A 13,040-nucleotide genomic window follows, 5' to 3' on the forward strand; every position below is an offset into this window, starting at 1 on the left:
ACATCTCTTTTTAATCGTTTGTCTGGGATGACTAAAATTCATTCAGCCGTTGCAAACATGAAGTTGTTAGATCGTTGATAGCCCACAAAGTTTTAGTTCATCGTCTTTTATTGAGTAGGACATACATTGAGATATTAGTATGATTGGAAACACCGTACAAATGTATATTTAGATCAATAAATGTAAATATGCATGACATTAATTCATTACACAGGTACAGTAACAACAGTGGCTATAGCTTGGTTACTGGTGAATTCGCATAGTGAATGTTTTAACATTAACATGAACTATGCTTACGCAGTTGGGTTTGTACACAGACACAACGGTCTTGCTGGCACTCAACATGCTGGGTACCGATGCAAGTGATATGTCCCGTGCATTCATGGGGTTGTTTGCAGTGATGTGCTTCAGCTGGATGGGAAGCTGAGCGGAAAAGACAGAAGATATATATATATATATATATATATATATATATATATATATATATATATATATATATATATATATATATATATATATATATATATAGCTTACTGCATTTGTATGGGAAAATATGAACGAGTTTTTGGGATGGAGTACTGCACGACCTTGAGAGTGCAGTATATCCATCCGACAAAACGAGTCCATATTTTCCCATACAAATCAGTAACCATTTTATTATATGCTCATTTTTGTATTCTACCTAAGGTTTAATTATATAAACAAAATACACTAAAAGAAACAACGTAAATGAATGTATGCCGTAATTCAAACTAAATACACAAGCGCATATTCATCAGTACACAACAACAACATTATTACTGCACACATAACTCCGCCCAGATACATCTGAACTTAGTCGCGCGCTCGACATAACTTTCGAAAGAAAATGGCGTGTCTTGTTAAAATTGAAATTTGGAGTCATATTGTGAATGAATGTGCATTGCAACAACTTTTCCATTTCATCTGGAATGAATAGATTTTGGGTTTTTTTTTCGATTCTACGAAACTTCGTGATTAATGACTGGATTTGTATGTGACAATTCCACATAAAATACATGGGATTGAAGAAGCGAGGGAGAAGCGTGTTGACATCTGCAAATGTGTTTTTGTTCTGTCATTGAATGTTTGAAATCATAATGTGGGGAAAATATGAAGTCTTTCAATTGCAATTATCAAAAAGACGCTATGTAATTTAATGCTTATTTCATTCTGAGTGCAGTAAGGAGGATGTAATTACACTTATCATCGAAATTACAGTACAATTTCGAAATGTGTAATCAAGATTGAGAACCTATGACATGGCTCATGTAATTCGGATCTGCAGAACTAAGAAAGTACATTTTGAGGAAATTCAGGATGTAAAACTGTAAGTATATTTTATTTGCCATTCTTATCACCAGCTAAAGAAGACAGTATATGACTTGTCACTTGTATGTTATTTGTAAGGACCTTTTCTTGCGTCTGTTGTATACTGTAGCTAGCCTAAATCCGAAACATTGTATCAACGCGGAATGTGAGCAGCTGGTATGTGGCAGTCCACGAAACATCTGTTTTAGTTCATTCAGAAAGAAATTTAAACAACCACAACGTAAAGCGCCTCTTACGCGAGTGTACATGATTTGTTTACAAATCAAAAGTGCTGACTTCTGCGTCCATTGTTTGTTTACAATAGAAAGTAGTTCCTTTATGCACGTGAATGCTATATGTGTATTGGCGCGCGGGTTCAGTATTGGGTAATACTGCACGATTCTGACAATGTAAAGTTAACGGAGAAAAATGAGCATATAATATATATATATATATATATATATATATATATATATATATATATATATATATATATATATATATATATATATATATATATATATATATATATGTGTGTGTGTGTGTGTGTGTGTGTGTATTACAGAACGTTGTATTACAAGTGGTCAACATTGACAGTATATAAATATAAGAATAGCATTGATATTTTAAAAAGTACCCAAAGATGGCACTAATGAACTTGCATGAAGCGGGTTTTATTACTGTGTTCTCCATACGTACAATCAATGCAAGTTGAAGAGTTTTCTCTTCTTTCATGATAAATGTTTTCAGAGGGAATTCTGTAGAATGATTAATGTTTGCTTTACACTATTGTTATCTATATATATTGTGTGCTTAATAGTTGTCAGTGATTGAGGGGTTGACTACCTGATTTTTGTCATGACTGTAAGAAGTAAACAAAAAGTTGTCTTGAATTTGAGTTTAAGACCTGACCTTGTTTACAAGTTGGTGGTTGTTTCCATAGGAAATACTATTTGGTCACAGGTCTAGTGAACTATAGATAATGTATATGCAGAGATTTTTGTAAATAAGTATTCATTCCTGTTTAATATGAGTCTCTGGGAATCTGATCAGAATTTACAGTTGTGTTTAGATATAACTTGAAAGGAATTATTTATTTAAATTATTCAATGCAGTTACAAAGTGCTCAATAAAGTTTTGAACTAAAGCACTACTTCGGAATTTTCGAGAACGCATTCACAAACATTATGGATTCGATCCTTGGGGTAAATTTAGATTTTTAAGACTGTTGGTACATCAGGGCATTCAATATAATTGGAATTCATTCGGCACATTCTATGTTGGCCTTGTGATAGAACATGTAAGATTTTTTAGGATTTATTTCACAATACATCGAATGTCTTTTGAATTTTTACTTCATATTCTTGGGAATTAAATTATTTGTTGATTATACCGAATTGGTTGGTTTTACTTCTTTCTGTTACATATTTTAAGACCATTGAGTTGTAAGCACTACATTAACTTTGCTTACCCGGTGGGTTGTGTGTACACACGCATTGACCATCCTGGCAATTGACGTGCACGATATCGAGGCAAGTGATATGCCCTGTGCATTCATGTGGGTGCTTGCAGGGCTGCACTTCTACTGACACAAGGATAGCTGTTTAGAAAATATAGAATTGGTGTGATTTTGATTTTCGTTTCCATATAAAAGCTACGAAAACGCACTTTTCCTGAAAGCAACAATGCGTAGGATGATAAATGTACCTCATTACCAGCATCTATATGAACGTCAAAATAATCGGCACTTTAGAAATACACCAAGTGAAGACAGATACAATTTTTTAAATTACAAAGGTTTACACGATTATTTCTAACAAAAAAATCGCTTAAAAATGTTTGATATTTTGTATAGCTGGCTTCACTTTGATTGATGATGTGGTAAATTAGTTGATATTGGCTTACAAAAGGAAGAGCTATAGCGGAATCTGGTTTATAATGTAAAGTGGCGTAACCGTAAATTATATCCCAGATAGTTTATTGTTATGATGTGCAAATAATGACCAACGTAACATTAATACATGAAGAAAATGTAGTAGTTGCAACTGATCCAGTGAGCCACGAACAAAATGAATGAATTGTTGAATATGAAATGTGGTGGCTGTGCAACAATGACTTTATTTCCATGTAGTTGTCTCTTTTTTGTGTCCTTTTTTATTTCGCAGTCAGTGTTCTAAGGCTTTGTATCCAGTAAGATTCATTTTCTTTCATGGTTTCTGAACTCCAGCTTGGGTTGAAAGCTATTGCAGTTAGTGTTACATTATCGTAGCTGTGCCCAGGAGAAGTGAAGCGTTCTGCAACTGGAGTTATGTCCAGCTTCTCTGTCATCCAATCAGATCTGTGAAAATTTATCATTTTATGTAGCTTTTCGGTTTCTCCTATATGCTGAAGCCCGCTGATTTTACATGTGGTGCACGTTCTGTTTTGGACCATGCGAGTTCAATATTTTACTGAGTGCTAGAGAATGTTCTGGTCTCAGCTATATGCTGGCAGGATTTGCACATTTTATCACCACAGGGACCCTATTTGCCAGGGTGGTCTTGGCCTGATGTATTAACGTAGCTCTGACTAGGATGTCTTTGAGGTTTTTGAATTCTGAGGTAGGCTACTACTGGTTTGTTCTGGAGGATTAACTTTAATTTGTCACAAGATTCCATGATTTGCCCATGTTTCTGGATGATTACGGTTGCATCCCTTTATGTTAAACAAACGGATGACGCTATAGCTCCCTCCTTTGTGCATCAGTATCAAATAGATTATTACATCATCAGTGAAGTTGGCCCCAAGGAGGCGAAACATCAAACATTTAAAAAGCTGTATTCCATTTGAAATAGTCATGTATTGCTTTCGTTATTAAAATTTTCAAAGTTTTTTTTTGTTTCTTGTATGTCTTGTCTCTGTTTTGTTTTTGACTTGACGATTCTGTAAAAATCGATAGCGCTTAGGCTAGTTAAAAATTAGTTTTTCACTATTTCTTGCCAGTGTATTGGGCACACACACACACACACACACACCGTGGTATGAATTACTTATTCAAAGATTTCGGTAGAGTTGTGGTTTCTGGGGTCGCATATATGAGAATTTGTTATATTAGGACTGTTATTGAAATATAGCAATGATAACTGTTTGATAATGAATGAAACTGAGAATTACAATTTGTTCCAAACTTTTTCATTTATTACTCGCACCTGACAGAGTATAGCAATGACCAAGATCTGCGAGTGCATTCTAAGCCTGAAGATCGAGTCTAAGCTTCTCTTTCATTTTAAAATTCCAGGTAGAATGTACATTGTGGACCTTTATCTGATTTGCACATTATGTGCCATTTTCAAAACCAATCCCCAGAATTTTCCTGACATGGATATTTGACATCTTTCTTTAAATGTTTTGGGCAATGTTATGACTTTTCATTGCCAGCTATAACGGAAGGGTTGAAAGTAACTCAAAATTTAAATCTGTTAGTTTTTAATTTCTTTTTTTCTTGGTGTTTGATAATTTTCTTATTCTGAATTTAAAAAGGAATTCCTAAGATTTAATGAATCAAACATGTTTTAAATCGGAATCAATGAAGGTTCTAAAGACAATGTGAATTGTCAATTGCTTGGTAACTACTGAATGATAACTTTTAAAGTAGTGTTTCCTACAAAGCAAAGTGTGTGTGTGTGTGTGTGTGTGTGTGTGTGGTTGGGTGGGTGGGTATGTGGGTGGGTGGGTGTGATTTGGAGTGTGGCAGTTTATAGTAATGTTTCAGTCATATCACTACAATGTCTGCAGTGTGGCAGTTTATAGTGAATTCTAGCACTGGGGGCATCATGCCGCAGCCAGGCTGACCAGTCGTAACATTAACCTCTTAATACTGAGCGCTTAGCGAGGCAACTGTTAGTAACCTTTTTCTGAGTCTATGCTAACAAAGTAACAAAGCAACGAGAAAGATATTTAAGAACCTTAAGTATAAAAATTACAATAATAGGATTGATAGTTTAGAAATGGACCAAGGAGGAAGCAGTAGAAATATAGCATGAAACATAAATTATTACCAACTGAAACCTTTCTTCTTGTCTTTCATGCTTATAATTGGGTACAAATTGGGAGGTCTGTGTTAACAATTAAAAGTCGGGAAATTCTGGTAATTGCTGTCTAACTTGTTTAGCGTGTATCAAAGCATCAGCCTTTACAACCACAAGTTACTTTTAATGTGTGTTAACATACGAGATAAATGTAAAATGGCAAGAAAATATGTTTCATCAAGACTTGTTATCTATATAGTACAACGACCGATCGTGGAACTTATATGAATACATTTTCATCGTAAAACATGTACCAAACAATGAATTATATCGAATGTAGTTATTCCTATGGCGCGACATACGATATGTACTAAACACATTTGCATTATGACCTAAATCCAAAATTGCTGTTTGCCGATTGTTTGGGAGACAAAGAAACAGGATCTTTTTCTCCACCCATCCTTTTATCATGTGATATGATTGTGCGTCTGCTTCTATGCTGGTTCTTCTGCCCTAGAGCCAGGGTTTTCACCCTCGTAACTCTCTTCGTTTATTTTTGCTATATGTTTGTTCTTTTATTGTTTGTTTCCTGTTGGGTTGTTTTGGCTCTATTTCTCTTTTTCTGTCGTTTTTCAGTTGTTTGTTTTATATTGCATTTCTAATTTGTTTGGCGTTTTAGTGAATTCGCCCTGGTCTTTGCTGGTGTTTCATCGGGGTAATTATCGCATTTTGATTGGGTATTCTCCACCTCTAAGTCTCTATCTACTGTTTCTGATTTTACTTAGTTTTCTAGTCATTCTCATTTTCAAGTGTTGCATTTTTATCCAATTGTATGTCAGAATTATGTTCCAGGTCATCCGAATTTGGAACGCTATTCCATCCGGCATCAGCACAAGCTTTTAATGTTTTTTGACAGTGGCTGGATTCATCCATTTCCTTGCTGCATGTCCAATCTGACCAAACCTGGGGCCACACATACAGACATACGTCCTATATACCATGTCCAATTCGACCAAACCTTGGTACACACACACACACACACACACACACACACACACACACCTATATATCATGTCCAATTTGACTAAACCTGGGACCACACACACACACACACACACACACACACACCTATATATCATGTCCAATTTGACTAAACCCGGGACCACACACACACACACACACATCATATATACCATGTCCAATGTGACCACACCTGTGGCTTGGTCGGTGCTGTATTCATCTTATATACCATGTCCAAACTGACCACACCTTGGGCATGGTTGGTGATGCATACATCGTATACACCATGTCCAATTTGATCAAATCTGGGGCATGGTTGATGGTTTATACATCATATATATCACGTTCAGTTTGATCACATTTATGGCATGATTGGTGTATATATCCTATATATCAAGTCCAACTTGAACATAGAAGGGGCATGGTCGGTGGTGTATGCATCCTATATACCATGTTACATTTGATAACATTTGTGGCATGGTTGGTGTATACATCCTATATACCAGGTCCAATTTGACAAAACCTCGGGCATGGTCATTTACATCCTAGATACCATGTCAAATTTGATCACATCTGTGGCATAGTCGGTGGTGTATACATCCTATATACCATGTCCAATTTAACCTCATACATCCTATATATCATGTCAAATTTGACCACATCTAGAGCATAATAGGTATATACATCCTATATACCATGTACAATATGATCACATCTAGGGCATAGTGGATGGTGTATAATCCTATATACAATGTCCAATTTGATCACATTTGTGGCATGTTCAGTGTATACATCCTATGTACCATGTCCAATTTAACCCCACCTGGGGTATGGTTGGTGGTGTATAAATCCTATATACCGTGTCAAATTTGACCACATCTTGGGCATAATAGGTATTTGCATCCTATATACAATGTACAATATGATCACATCTAGGGCATAGTGGATGGTGTAAAATCCTATATACAATGCCCAATTTTGATCACATTTGTGGCATAGTCGGTTTATAATCCTATCTACCATATCCAATTTGACCACACCTGGGGCATAGTCGCTGGTGTATACATCACATTTACCATGTCCAGTTTGATCATACCTGGGGCATGGTCGCTGGTGTATTCATCCTATTTCCAATGTCCAATTTGATGACATCTAGGGCATGGCCGGTGTATACAACCTATATACCATGACCAATTTGATCACATCTGGGGCATAGTAAGTGATGTATACATCATATGTAACACGTCCAATCTGACCACACCCTGGGCAAGGTCGGTGGTATCTACAGCATGTATCCCGTGTTGTTAGCAGAAAGCCCATCAAACAAAAGAATGTGGGCAGTTTCTTTACTTCTGTCTGTACTGTGAGTTGTTCCTTGAAAAGTAGCCAGTTCCTGCTTCTAGAGTTTGTAATGAAATTTCGATTGGAGTTTATCTGTAGGTGTCTCAAAGACAAGCCCGTTAAATGAACATCCGTCACATTTCTTTATATGGCTCTCTTTTAGTGGACGATCACAACTTCTATCTGCCATCCTTTAATTCCTAAAGTTCCATTTTGAATTATTGCCGTATCTTCCTTTGCTTGCAGGACATACTTCCCCATGCCCATTTTCCAATCCTAAAACACTTTCTAGTTAGATTTCTCGAGATTCAAGTGCGTTGAGGATTTCCGCCAGTCTGGGGCGCTTTTCCATCTAAACATATTCACAAGTTAGAAGCTTATTTCCAGATTTCTTTGCGCTATCAAAACCCTCTGTCTCCCTCCTTTTAGAACTTCCCTATTAAAATAGTGCTAAGCTTTATCCATTCCAAATCGTAGTTTTTAGCCCGAGGACAGGAAAAAAGATTTCAGAAACAAGCCAGATCAGTCTTAAGTCAGAGAAGAAAAGAAGATAATGTCAGGAAAATATGAAAATCAAAGAAAGTAAGAGTAGTAAATGGGGACGATATAGCTCAATGGAAAACACATTACAGACCCCTTGGGACGATATAGCCTCAATGACTTTTCAGATCACCTTCAATGTGCAACTGAACATGGGAATATTGGGACTGTATAGCGTCATGGGAAAGTGGGGTTGTTGTATAGGGACAATAGGAATGGAACAGGTGAGGTGACGTCACGGTACTGAATATTAGTAACAATGCAGCAAGAGGCTGACCTGAATACGCGCTGTTCTAGGAAGAGACAAATAAAGGAGAGATATAAACATAGAAATATATAACACAATACAATACAATACATAGACATAGATTAATGAACATCAAGGGACAAGGGATATTGAACATGGATAGGCCTGTCTATGGACGATGGGAATATTGTATAGGGCCTGTCTAGGGACAAGGATGGTAGAGGGCCGAACACAACAGAGACAGAGACAGACATATACTGGTTCAAGCCTGAGATTTATATATAAAGCTAAACCTAGACCTGAAAATATGTTGGCGGTGTTCCTAAATTTGCATAAATGTTGTTGTTGTTGTTGTAGGGTTTAACGCCATTTTTCAGCACACGATAGGCTATACATGGCGGCCAGTATTAATGATGGAGGAAGAACCCGGGAAGCCCCTGAAAAAACCACGGACCCACGAGATGATACTGGCAAGGTTTCTCAAATACCCACATTAGCCGAATCCGAGACTCGAACCCAAGCAGACAGAGGTGAGATGGCAGTGATCCGTAACGGAGAGCGCTTTAGACCACTCGGCTACTCGGGGCCCCCTGCATAAATGTAATCATGCTATAAATAACTATAATCAAGGAAAAGACCGACGTCAAAATGAATGAGACTAAAAGTAACGCTAAAATTACGAAAGTGTCCCAGAATTTAAAGGAGACTAAACATATCCCCGAACATTAGGTTACACTGGTTTAGACTAAAATAGATAAACCTAGTAACTATTTATAGTCTCAGCTTGTGTGACGATCGTGGATATGCGCTAGTGTAGGTAGGTGGGCAGGTGAACTCAATTTAATAGGGATAAAGGAAGTGTTATAGGGACAAAAGAAGACCAAATATGTGCACACAAACAAACGTATGCGCGCACACATACACATAAACAAACACTCAAACCAAATGTATGCGTGCACACACACACACACACACACACACACACACACACACACACACACACACAGAGGGAAGAAGAAAAAACAAACCCAGAATATACTATCCGTACAGAGGGTATAGGAAAAAAACCAACATCTGGTATCCACACATAAGAGAGGGAAAACAAACCCAAAATTTACTATCAACACAGAAGGGAGGGAAAACAAACCCCAAATATACTACCCACACAAACTTACGCGAGTGCATACAGACACAATATCTACTATGCACATAAACGTACGCGCATGCCTACAAACCGTAAATATACTGTCCAAACAAACATACGCGAATACAAATACAAAAACACACACCACAGAAGGAAAAAGAAAAAAAAAAAGCCAAATATACTATCCACACAAAGTACGAGAACGCATACAGACCATAATATACTAACCACACTGACGGAAGAAAGAAAACCATTATATATTATCAACATAAAGTGACGAAATAAGCCATTATATATACTATCAACAAAAAGTGAAGAAAATAACCCATTATATACTATCAACACAGAGTGAAGAAAAGAAAAAGTTATTTGAAAGCACCTAAGCTCCCCAGCTACAATGGCCAACTCTACCAAACATCAACACCAACAGAGACACTCCAAAATCCAATTGGCGCAATATTCTATGGCGGCAGTGCGTGATTTTATAAAAAATCAAGACACAAAATGATGGATGAACAGACTGACTTTTTTTAGATGGTTACCAGAATCTTTTACACAATGTAAACATAGCTTAAGAGGAAACTTCTGAACGGCGTGTAATGTGCATGCCACTGACTGAACCATTTATACTCGCTACTGGAATACGATCATCTCTACAGCAAGTACACTTATTGCTTCCGAAAAAGAAGGTATAAAAACAGAGTAACACGCCACGATCTTTATCACTCGTGATACAACAGATTCCGTGGAAGGAAATCAATGAGAATATTCAGACAGTGGAGGATTACCAACATTTATTACATTAACTGTGTCCATTGAATTGGGTTCGACGTGTGGTGTGTGTCCTAGTGACATGCTTTCTGGGATTTCGTTTACCAGTCGATTCCTTGTGCGCTCTTTACGAACAGTACTTATCAACAACAAAAACATAAAAGTGGTCCCTTTAAATGTAAACGAGAGACTCATTCTGTTAAAAGACTTCCGCTTTCATCTGGATACTTCTCGACCTCTACGGAGAAAAAGGATTCGTCAACTTTTAGTTACTGAACGACAATGTGTGTGTAGCTTGTGACTTACACCCTCATTGGACAGATGTACTTGACTGGAAAAAATGGGGTTTCGAGGCTTCGACCAATGAAGTGGCAAATTATGCCAAAGAGTTTTGATCCTAAATTCAAACGTCCAGAGAAAAAATACCTTTTAAACCTGTGTTAGTGACACTGCCAGAAGACGAACCCGACACCGACGAAAACAAGTCCCTTCAGAACAGGACTGTCATGGACAATCCCGAAAGACCATTCCGGGATAACACCTGTGTGACTGTGACCAATGTAGAGACTGTAAGAACATTACACACTGTCCCTAGTACACCTTTGTTACCAAAAACTTGTTGTACAGTCACTTGTTGATATTCCACTTTGATCGTTGTGATGTGTATTTTATAGCTGTACTTAAACATTTGGCTTTTAAGTATTTTTGTCTTTCGTGCTGTTCCATTTTAAACACGTGTTGAAATAAACATGTCCTGGAAAAGTATAGACACTCTTGTTTTGTCTGTCTTCGTGTCAAAAGTGACATTCCCTTAAAAATGGCTACCGATGCTCTGCTCCCTCCTCCTCCACTTTCAAAGTCATCGACGAACACTTAGATCGTGCTAGTTGGGAGACCTTGTATCTTCACCATCCCTTTAACATGTTACTTGCAGCACCTAGCGGTTCAGGCAAAACCGAATTTATCAAAGGTTCCATCGAACAGAAACATCATTTGATCGATAGTCCACCTCAACGGATCCTGTGGTGTTAAAAAGAGTGGCAATCGACGTTCAGTCTCTTGCGAGAAAGTCAAGGAGATTCCATCGTGTTTGTGGATGGCTTTCCGAACGAAGACGATGCCACTCAAACCCCACACGCCTATTTACTCATGGATTAAAGATCTACTACCCCCGATTATTTGCGACTTCGTACCCATTTGTTTCACCACTGGTGCCAAGACTGAGGGCCTGTCGTGTATACGTTCCATTCGTCGACTTAACAGCAGCAACAACAAAAATCTATAATTAAAAAAAACCTCGGACACTTTGGGTCTGCCTCGCACAGAGTCAACATAACATCCTTAAGTCTCATCTTTCCGTCAAATTGATTCGTGCCTTTTACGGCACCAGTCGCGAAAAAATCCACAATACATGCTCGTGTCTTAGAAGCGAGTCTCGACAGCACGTCAATTACTGCAAGGCATCATTCACACTCCACATCAAGCCAAACGCTTTTTTGAGAGAAACAATATAGCATTGGCGCAATTGGCCGATCTCCGCATCGACACTCAAACCAAAAAGCAAATCATTTTGAAACCTGGAGGAAGCGGATCTGTAGGAGGTGTCATCATTTGTTCACTCTTAAAATGAGATCCCAACGCCCTCAAAGTCCTCCCCAACAAACAAGCTACTCGCAAGAAAGCCAAACAGACCCAGAAGAAGAAAAAGAGTAGTGGTGTAAACACCAGGTCACAGCAACAGAAAAAGAAAAGCCTACAGAAAAAGAAAAAGAAAAGATTATAGAAAAGACCGCAGAAAACAGCTTTTTCTAGTAGCGTGTCCAGTTGCCTCACGTTATTCCACTTCTTCGTTGCTAGTGGTGCTAGCCAAGCCCAATCTGACTCCCGTTCTTCCTCATTTGATGAAACAATGGAAACCCGCGTCTTCAAGAACTTCTCCTCAAGCGATGACACCCTCTTCCTCTTTAGCTGCTCAATAAGTACCTGCCCCAAAAATCAAAGTCCAATTAGAGATCGGGCATGTCACAGGATTTATTGGATTTGTCCAAGCAAGAACTGTCCCGATTCAGTCCGTTGCGAACCCCTCTACGATGCGTGATGCCTGTAATCTAAAGTGATACGACGTAAAGTCAATCAGTGGCGACGCATTCCAGTAAACAAAAGACCTATGATAAAGATTGGGGATCAATGTTGGGGATCCTGAAAGCCCAAAGATGTTATCTAAACGAAATGTGCACCACTCGCTGACTAAAAAAGGAAAGGAAAGGTATATCCCCACGTTTAGTCAACATGGGGACATGGTGTCTGTCCTGTCCAAAGCTTCTTCACCCATACGAAAATAACTCATTCAAATAGCCTCCAAGGACGTCATCAATATCGTGTGTAAATGTCGGCTAAATGTCTTGAAAGGCACCAAACCTTTGTCTCCATATCAGAAAGAATGCTTAGCCAAGCATCGACACGTTCTTCGCCCAATGGTCCAAGCAAAAATACACATCCATCTAAAGAAAAAGACGTTGGTACAACGCGGATGAACTCTGCCCATGTTATTAGGACCCTTGCTGAAAGGAGTATTGGGAACAATGATGGGAGTACTCATGGGGGCAATATAAAATTAACCAGGAAGATGAAAGGGACCTCT

At 38.1% G+C, this 13,040-nt stretch overlaps 1 long non-coding RNA gene across 1 annotated transcript in view; it reads right to left on the reverse strand.

Annotated features, from left to right (window-relative positions):
• LOC149801840 (uncharacterized) overlaps nt 1–13,040 on the reverse strand; it is a 60,019-nt gene that overhangs the window by 1,924 nt on the left and 45,055 nt on the right. The window contains exons 2-3 of the long non-coding RNA XR_016420483.1: nt 2,801–2,929; nt 298–423 (exon numbers count right to left, since the gene is read on the reverse strand). This is a non-coding gene — a long non-coding RNA (uncharacterized LOC149801840). The remainder of the gene's footprint in view (nt 1–297; nt 424–2,800; nt 2,930–13,040) is intronic.

This window comes from Sinohyriopsis cumingii, chromosome 4, assembly GCF_028554795.1.
Source record: "Sinohyriopsis cumingii isolate HCF-2022 chromosome 4, ASM2855479v2, whole genome shotgun sequence".
Lineage (NCBI taxonomy): Eukaryota > Metazoa > Mollusca > Bivalvia > Unionida > Unionidae > Sinohyriopsis > Sinohyriopsis cumingii.